Source organism: Pleurodeles waltl, chromosome 4_1 (assembly GCF_031143425.1).
Source record: "Pleurodeles waltl isolate 20211129_DDA chromosome 4_1, aPleWal1.hap1.20221129, whole genome shotgun sequence".
NCBI classification, from domain to species: Eukaryota; Metazoa; Chordata; class Amphibia; order Caudata; family Salamandridae; genus Pleurodeles; species Pleurodeles waltl.
Genome location: NC_090442.1, coordinates 594398234 through 594408598, shown reverse-complemented (window position 1 = coordinate 594408598; position 10365 = coordinate 594398234).

Genomic DNA, 10365 nt, shown 5'->3' with positions numbered 1-10365 from the left:
AACAAAAGCTGTGATTTACAAACACTACCATGATGTCAAGTAGGCCCCAGCAACAAACTACTTCAAGGCGGCTCCTCCATGAATCATCCATATGCATGTATGTTATATGAACTGTCAACATTTGCCCACAGAAAAATCTGGTCTCAGATATCCAATTGCATGGGTGAAGTTGTGCAATCATAATAACCATTGAACAAGTAGAAGACCATGTCACCTTCAATGCTTTGCCTCATGGAGCATACCTGTTACCTGTTGTCATACAATAGTAGGCCAACGCCAAGTTCATTCCAACAGATCCCCCACAAGGTCATGCAGACATCTATTTGTCACATACTCAATAACACAACAATAAGAAATGATGCTCCAAATCCTGCCATGTTGCTGACAGCAGTACAGTATCCTGAAGAAGGTGACATGGAAATACTCACGTCACACTGGAAACATGTCAACAATGCACACTACACCATGTGTAAATTGTCCTAATTAAGTCATGGAGGTAGTACTATTGTTGCTCAGATATACTACATATTTGGCAAGGAAATGTACACTGTAGTAAAAATGTGCAAATTGACAGGGAGATATGTTGCTAAAATACATAACACAATGAAACAGCTAGCCCCTGGAAAATCACCACTACTATATGGCACCCCTTACTATGACAAACTCTGATTACATCAGTAGAAGCCATTAGTTCTTTGTATATTGGAGAGGCCCAGGGATTTACAAGAACTTGTAGAAGGCCCTGGACATGTTGCCCAATGGGAAGCTACATCACAGTCTCCATTTTGGGCCTGCAAACCCAGATGTCCGTGGATGAATGGTTCTACCCAACCACATGTAATTTCAACAAAACTGCAAGTCACTCCATGATGTGTGCCAACAGTCAGGCAACAAATCTTTCCCATTTAACATGTGTAGTGCACTTTTCATTTGACGCCACATCAATGGCATGGAAATGGACATTGTGTGTAAAACCTCTAGTCCTACATGTCACATCTCTCATTGCTACTGAAGTTGGACATGCCAAATGACATGCAATGACGGGTGAGAATATGTGTGAGCCAACAATAAATGGTGACACACTCCTGTCTGTGGCACCACATAAAATGTAGCCCCATTGCATATGTCCAATTCCAAAGACAGGTTGGCATGCAACTATATGTGATGGAATACAGAAATCTTCCTGTGAACACAGGTAGACGAAGCATGAATCAGCAGTGTACACATTTTGTTAAAAGAGAATGGGACATATGCTAACATGTCAGCACAAGGAATTTTAGCAACAGTGAAACAGGGACATAAATCATGTCAATGGACATTCACCACTTACCAAGTGAAAGTTTTGATCTATAGCTGCACCCAAAGAACAATGTATGCTCTGTCACGTGTGTGATGCCACCTTCACATGTCAGACAGTAGTGAGGCACGAGCACTCATCACACGCTGAAAACAAGTGGCCTCTTGGGAGCAGATGCCAATTTACTCACTTAACCAGACACATGGCTGAGGACAGTGATCCATCACTTCTTTTTCTTTGGACTGTAACACTGAGGAGTAGTGGTCTGTTGTGTAGCATTTAGACCCACTACAACAACAAACCTTCCTTAATTGATCACTGTACAAAGCAATGTGTTGTCCTATGAGAGCAATTGTTTTGTGGATTGTACTCAGTTGTGATCTAGGTCCCTTGGCTACTAGGCAAGGCACATCAATATGCACCAAATTACATATCTACACAAACAGTTACTCATCTTGTGTGTCACACATGGTCCATCCCCAGTCATCAGGAGGAGATGTCAGAACCTAACACATTAACTTGGCTGTGTGACAGGCAGTGATATGTCCTTTACTCATTGTGGCTGCTGTGCTCCCTGCAAATGCCCATCAAGGTCCGGCTATGCCACTGCCAGAATGCGGGCCCCCAGGGGGGTCATGCTTCGAGGTGTGCCCGCCCACGTTGGGAGGACAGCCCTATCTGAATTTCTGAGATCTTCTGGCCCAGCACCTCAGTTCCTTCCACCTCTTGCAACAGTGGGCACTTTGCTGGCTATGGAAGCCCAGGGTCTGCACCTCCTGGGTGATGGCTCTCCAAATCTCCTTCTTTTGATGGGTGTTTACCTATATGGATGCAAGAGACAAATCAAGCGATTACAAACACAAGTGTTTGCTCAAATGGTTGTGTCACACACGTCAGAAACACCAAGCATACAATGGCCAATTTGTCAACACACCACAAGTGTGAAGCACATGCCAATAAGTACAGAGACATGACTACACACTTTTGGATTCATCTGCAGACTAACCCACTACCCTGCTCAAGGCCTACAATGACTAAGCAAGCCTAATGACATCAGGTATTCGAAGCAACATGTACTGTGATGTGAGCCACAATGAAACACCACACAGCAATGTGGTTTCTGAAGGGTAAACTTGCTAGGCCTGACTGGACAAACACATTTACACTCTGCAATACTTACTCAATGCATACAGTCCCTACAGGCAACTATCATAGTACAGACTTCACCCTTACACTTGAGTGACAATGAAAGGGCTGGCATGGTGGGCACGGAAAGTATCTTCCCTGTGCATGTGTGGACATGTGGCCTAGCAAATGCAGACTCATGTCACTTCAGAGTAGGTTTCGGTGGTATGTACCTGTACCACAAAACACTCCTTTAAACATATGTTTCTAACCTACAAATAGAACAACTCAGCGAGTTGAGCCTCACAGGATGGGGTGCTGGGGACCAGGGCCAGGCTGTGCATGAAGGAATTCTGCAAATAGTGCACAGAGGCCTCAGGAGGTGAAGAAAACGCAGTACACAGGAGTACCGTCACTCTCAGGGAAGGCAAGGTCCTACCTCCTCCAAATTGCGTCAGCAGGACCTCAGGATAGCCTATGTCAATGAGGTCAACCCTCTGTGTCCTTAGGAGCACGCTCATCGCTGTGAGAGGAGTCCAAGGGTACCAGTCGCCGTCTTGGAAGATGCCTGCGTGAGCAGAGGAGTGTCATCCCACGGGAGATTTTTTCGGTCCTTCTGGTGCAGGATGAAGACAGGAAGTCCCCAGAGCATGCACACCATGGAAACTGTTGTAGTTGCTGGCTGGAGCTGAAGTTGCAGAAGAAAAGTATCCCTTGTGGATACTTTGTTGCTGTTACAGCGGTTCATGGAGCAGGCTGCAGTTGATCTGAGGTCAGAGGGTGAAGTAGTAGTTGCATTGGATTGCTGAAGAAAACTTGCAAGCAGAATCTGAAGAGAACCCACAGGAGAGACCATAAATAGCCCTGAGAGGGGGGGATTGGCTACCTCATCAGGTAAGGACCTATCAGGAGGGGCCTCTCACGTCACCTGCTGGCACTGGATGCTCAGAGCCCTCCAGAGTGCCCCCACACCTTGCAAAGCAAGATGGCTGAAGTCTGGGACACACTGGAGGAGCTCTGGGCACCACCCCTGGGGTGGTGATGGACAGGGTAGTGGTCACTCCCATTTCCTTTGTCCAGTTTCGCGCCAGAGTAGGGGACAAGGGGTCCCTAAACCGGTGTAGACTGGTTTATGCAAGGAGGGCACCATCTGTGCCCTTCAAAGCATTTCCAGAGGCTGGGGGAGGCTACCCCTCCCCAGCCTGTAACACCTATTTCCAAAGGGAGAGGGTGTAACTCCATGCACTCAGAGGAAATGCTTTGTTCTTCCTTCCTGTGATGGAGCTGCTCAGACCCCAGGAGGGCAGAACCCTGTCTGTGAGGTGGCAGCAGCTGTGGCTGCAGTGCAAGCCTCAGAGAGCTGGTTTGGCAGTACTGGGGGTCCATACTGGAACCCCCAGGATGCATGGAATTGGCTCCCCAATACCAGATTTGGAATGGGGGACAATTCCATGATCTTAGACATGTTGCATGGCCATATTTGGAGTTACCATTGTGAAGCTACATATAGGTATTGACCTATATGTAGTGGACCTGTGTAATGGCGTCCCCGCACTCACAAAGTCCCGGGAAATGGCCCTGAACTATGTGGGGGCACCTTTGCAAGTGCAAGGGTTCCCTCACACTTAGTAACTTTGCACCTAACCTTCTGCAAGTGAAGGTTAGATATATTGGTGACTTATAAGTTACTTTAGTGCAGTGAAAATGGCTGTGAAATAGTGTGTGCACTATTTCATGCAGGCTGCTATGGCGGGCCTATGCAAGAGATTGTCTGAGTTCCCTATGGGTGGCAAAAGAAATGCTTCAGCCCATATGGATCTCCTGGAACCCCAATGCCCTGGGTACCTAGGTACCATATACTAGGTACTTAGTAGGGTGGTCCAGTGTGCCAATTGAAATTGGTAAATTAAGTCACTAGCCTACAGTGACAAATTTAAAAGCAGAGAGAGCATAAGCACTAAGGTTCTGGTTAGCAGAGCCTCAGTGACACAGTCAAGCACTATACAGACACACACATTAGGCCATAAAATATGAGCACTGGGGTCCTGACCAGCAGGATCCCAGTGAGACAGGCAAAAACATACTGACATACAGGTAAAAATGGGGGTTACATGCCAAGGAAGATGGTACTTTCCTGCAGCAGTATTTCATTATCAGGACATGTAAAATACCCCAGTATAGGTCCTACCTTTTAAATACACTGCACCCTGCCCATGGGGCTGCCTTGGGCCTACCTTAGGGGTACCTTCAATGTAGTCAAAAGGAAGGTTTGGGCCTGGCAAGTGGGTGCACTTGCCAGGTTGAAATGGCAGTTTAAAACTGCACACACAGACACTGCAGTAGCAGGTCTGAAAGGTTTACAGGGCTACTCATGTGGGTGGCACAATCAGTGCTGCAGGCCCAATAGTAGCATTTGATTTACAGGTCCTGGGCACCCATGTTGCACTATACCAGGAACTTAAGGGTAAAACAACTATGCCAATCATGGATAAACCAATCATCAGGTCAATTTAGACAGAGAGCACTTGCACTTTAGCACTGGCCAGCAGTTGTAAAGTGCTCAGAGTCCAAAAGCCGGCAAAAACAAAATGTAGCACATAGTCGAAAACATATACTTATTTTAGTTAATTCATTTGTGTTCATATCATATCCTTTCAGAATATGTAATATTAATTTCAATATGTATTGTTAATTTTAAAGCAAATCAACATCAAGGCAGGTCATATTTAAACAGTGAGCATTCTAATTTACACATGACTTGTGTTCATTTCAATATGTGCTTTATTAATTTCAAAGCATGCTATATTTATCTCATATAGTTTCATATCCATTTCAATAAGTGTCATATTAATTTTAATGAATGTCATATTAATTTTGATATGGGTCATATCAACTTCATCAGATATCATATTCATTTGAAAATGGTTCATATAAATCTGAACATGTGTCATATTGCTTTAAATGAATGGCATATTCGTGTCAGTGGATGTCATACTCATCTTAACACCTGACATTATAATTTTAATATGAGTTATATCCATTTCAACATAGGTAAAATTCATTTCAATACATGCAATATTCATGTTGTTGTGTATCATATTGATTTCAAAGCATAACATTCATTTTGACAAGTTTAGTTTTAATGTCAGCAGGCGTCATATTCAGTTTAAGGCATGTTGAATTAATTTCAAAATGGCTCATATTCATTTCATGTCATATTCATCTTAGCATGTGTCAAATTCCTTTCAATAGATTCATATTAACACATTATATTGATTTTAACTTGACTAATACCAATTGCAACACATATTATAATCATGTCAATGTGTATCATATTACTTTCAAAGCAAACCATATTCATTTTTTTTATAAATGTAATGTTCATTGCACATTACATTCCTTTCAGAATAATGCATTTTCATTTCAGTACCTTATATTCATTTCAAGCTGTCATATTCATTCCAATGTGTGTCATATTCCTCTTGGCATATGTCAGTCATTTCAAGAAATCTCTCATTCTTTTTGACAAATATTGTATGTGTTTCAGTGATTGCTTTATTATTTACAGTGAGGGCCATATTTATTTCAGTATGATTGATATATATTTCAGTATATCTGTTATTCAATTCTGAGTGTGAGTTATTCATAATAATCACTAAGTAGCATATTCACTTTGCCTGGTTTCCTATTTGTTTTGGTTCAAGTCAGATTCACTCTGCCAGACATCATATTTATTTTGACACATTGTACATTCATTCTGGTGTATGTCATATTCATTTTGCAACACGCTATGCATTTCAGGAGGTGTCCTATATAGGGAGCTGTAATTTTGACATGAACGGCTTTCTATAGGAACCTCAGATCCCTTCTCAGTGCTAGCAACCAAGCCCACAAATAGAGGAAGTTAAGTATGTAGAAATCTTTTTTAGAATTCCAACAGAATAGCGACCTCCCCAGCTGCCTTCCCAATTGGTAATGCCCTAAAAGCCCTTCCGGTCTCCTGAGCAGCTATACCCTCCTCCAAATCTTTACAGTGTGGAGCATCCAGAGAAGGAAGGTATCCCTCCTGACTATACCCATTCACAACAGATTGCTCAGCAGATAATGGATAGCCGTAAAGTTCCTTATAAAAATCAGCGAACTGCTCAACTCTAGCGGGGGTACCATAATAAAGAATACCATCATTGCCTTGATACATTTTTATTAGATTCTTATTTCTCTTCTTCATAATTTGCTGTGCCAGAACCTACCCAATACTTTGCCCATACCCATATTGAACCACCCAATGTTTTAAATACTGAGCAGTTGTCTTTTCTCCGCAGCTGTAGTTCCAACATGCAGTGAAGCCCCACAATTGTAGAATAAATAAGCATGTTATTCGCAATTTTAGCTTTAAATGTTTGGTAATGTTGGTATTTGGCCTCACAGAGCTGGGCACACAATCAAGTAGCCTCCTTCTGTGAGCACTTCTTTTGCAGAATATACTGAAAAGTAATACCACAAACAAAGTCACTCATTGTGTCCCATTTAACATGTGGGGCGGCCAAGTCAGTATTACTAAGAATAAATTAATTTAAAGAATCCTGCATCCGACCAATGTAAGTGGGATTAGCTAACAGAGATCTTGGGAATGTAAATGCCCGCCTTACCTTACTGATATCTGGATGACACATATCTGATTAGACCGGGTTATGATCTGATGTAACCTTAGGGCACACTTCCATAGTAGCCATTGGATCAACCGCCAGTTAATAAACACCAAGTTGATTCATGAATAATGTCTGTGTGGCGCAGACATGAAAGTGTAACCAGAACCTTAGGATAAAGAGTATGACAGAGATCAACCAGACCATGAGCTTGTGCCAGATCTTGGATGGAAGGCCTAGCCTTGACCATTCGAAGGTGCGCCGCCGAATTAGTAGTATTGATGGCGTAGGTCATAATATAATTAAAATCCCCAAGGAGCACTAGCTTCTCAGACCATACTACAGCCAATCAAATAGAGAAGGCCCGTCAAGATTGGGCCCACAGATTGAAGCTACTGTAAGCTGCCTCACCAAGATATCCAGCTGAGCAATAGCCGACCTGCCCTTAGAGTCAGATGCCATTCCCTGCAGTGTATGATCCAAACTTCTAGAGCAGAGACTCACCACCCCACTATGTGGCTTATAAAGCAGAATATTGTCCTTAAACAGTCGCTGCTTAAGAGGGCGAATGAGGACCAGGATGTTCCTACACATAATCCTTAGATGTGACATGATAACTGATTAAACCCACAGGCCATAATACTCTGATTTGATGCACGTGCACTATACGAAAAGTTACTCATGATTTCAAAAACAATTTTCACCAACTCTGCCTTTTTTCCTACATCCCCTACCCCACTGCCCATCCGTTCTTGAACTCCAAAAGCCAAAAACTTTAAGAAAAAGCAAAAAACAAACCCACCCACACCCAGAGGAAAAATCAGCCCTCCCTCAAGCTGTCAGGACCCTCAGACAGCCATAGTGTGCCACCCAGCCACCTGCCCTACTCCCTGAGCCCCAGTGCCCTACAATGAATAAGCACAAATATAGGACTGTAAATGGTTGTCTGATATATGGATACAGCTTCAGCTTCTAGCGGGAACATCTCTACAAGCCATTATGAATATTCGGGTAAGCAAGCAAGCATACAGTTACTGAGCAATTATTTTTTATCCTTCTCATCCTGCCAGTTCTTGAGTGTTTGTTGAAGCATCAGTATCTATGCAGCAGTATCGAATATGGCCATCCCTAAGAATCTTCAATTTAGCAAGTTCTTGAAGAAACACCTGAGCACTGACCGCCTTTAAAGGAGTGATTAATTGCCGCAATTGCCAGCGCCTCTCCATTGCAAATTTGCAAAAATCTGAGCAGACATAGAAAGATGCTGAGTCCACAGTGATAGGAGCTGCTGGCCGAGCCTCCAAGAAGATTGCTTGTCAAAGCAGGAAGTTGCCAAGATAGATCAGAAAGGGTCGAGGACGTGCTTTATCTGTCTTGGCATTACTTTTTTCTTTTGGAAGACTGTAGGCCGGTCCCTTGTATTTGATAATCAATATTCCAATCTTACAGCTCTGGGAAAGCCTTGCCAAATAGCTGAATTATAAATTGTTGCCGGTCATCTCCTTCTCTACCATCCGGAATGCCAAACACTCTTAAGTTATTCTGTTGCTGGCGATTTATAAACCCTGGATCTTAGCTTGTAGCTGTAAGAGATGGCCCTCATGATCTCGGATTGACTTAGCCAAGGCAGATGCTACCTTTTCCATGTCAATCACCTGTAGTTGAAGATCCAAAACCTGTGTTGTGAGAGCAGAGACTGAAAAAGATAGCAACAGGTTGATTGGCCATGTGTGTGCTCCTCTCAGCTCCCGGGTGCTATCCCAATGTGTTCATTATCTTCATGGCTATAGCTTTGACCGATATAAGGCCTTAACTCTGCCTCTGTTTGTACATGGAAAGTGGTTGCTGGATTGCTACAGATGCCTTAGAAGTGGTAACAGCATAGCAGTACTAGCATAGCAGCAGTAGCAAGTAGTAAGCAGTAAGCGGAGAGTACTCTTTGCTTTGCAATTGCCGCAACATACCTCAGTAGCAGTCATTAGAGTGTGTGAAGCACATTCGCTATCTCAGCTCATCGCTCTACATCATACCCATGGCTCTCTCCTCTGGTTTGGGTCCATTCCTATCCCCGCACTGTCTTCTGGGCTGTCTTGGTGCCCACTAGGATTGCTGGCACCTGCGGGGAGAAGGCACCCCGCCTGACAGGCAACCTGGCTCTTGCTGGTGGCACCACACAACAGCAATCGCCAGGGGAGAGTCTTCTCAACCCCTCCATGCTACATTGTTTCAAGTCGGGCAGTCCTGATTGAAGCACTCAAACAGGCAGCTCTCGAAAAGGACATATCACCACCTGCAGTTTCTGCCCCCCTGTTGAGCCCCACTACATCTTCCCTCCCCAATGTCAGTCAATTACAAGATTGCAGCAACAATGTATCTGCAGAGGCGGAAGCTGCCACGATGACACAGTTCGCAGGTAGCATTGTTACTTCCTATTGTTTGACAGTGCACTGCCCTCTGTTCTTGATGTTAATGCTCATGTTCTTTCTAAGGGGAGCATTTTTGATGAAGTGATTGAGCTGACACGGGGATCTTAGCAGTGGGCTGTAATGGCAATAATGGATGGGCCCATATCTGATGTTGATGCGAGTTTTACTTTAGTGACCCTGACTAATGACAATTATCCACATCTGGAGGAAGGGGAGCTGGGTCCACCTTACAATAGTAATCATGCAACTGATAGGTGCCCCACTGAGTCAAGTGGTACTCTGACTTTACCCCAAATGTCCTGGCCCTCTGTGCTTAAGGACCCTACTGATTTGAGGACAACTAGGGCTAGGAAAAGGGCCAAGGCTAAAAGAAATAAACTTGGAAATCAATCTCCCCAAGGATGTCTTTTACAGCTTTGGGTCAAGGCAAAGCCGAGCTTTAGATCTTCTGATTCCCCCAGCGCTAGCGATTATCTCTTGAATAGATGTCAGACATTGGAGAAAGGGGACAATAAGTTTGACAGTGCAGTATCTCATCTCAGCTGTACTCAGGCCAGAGGCTATAATTTGGCAGGTTTTATTGTTGATATGCTGGGGGCTAGCCAGCTCCCACCGAGTGGCAGATGTAAACCTCATGTACCGCCACCTATACTGCCTCCTGACATGCTAGCTAACTCATCAAGGGGGGTGTCAGCCAGGTTGTGAGAGATGCTGATGGTGGGATCACCTCAACTGCACACTCCTCTGCTTCCGAACCAGCTTTGGCCACAAATATTCAACGAATACAGGTACAGCAAGCAGAGGCGCAGAACATTACGGTCAGGTGAAGAGTGATAATGTACAGCTTCAACAGTCTTTCGCTGAAATAACT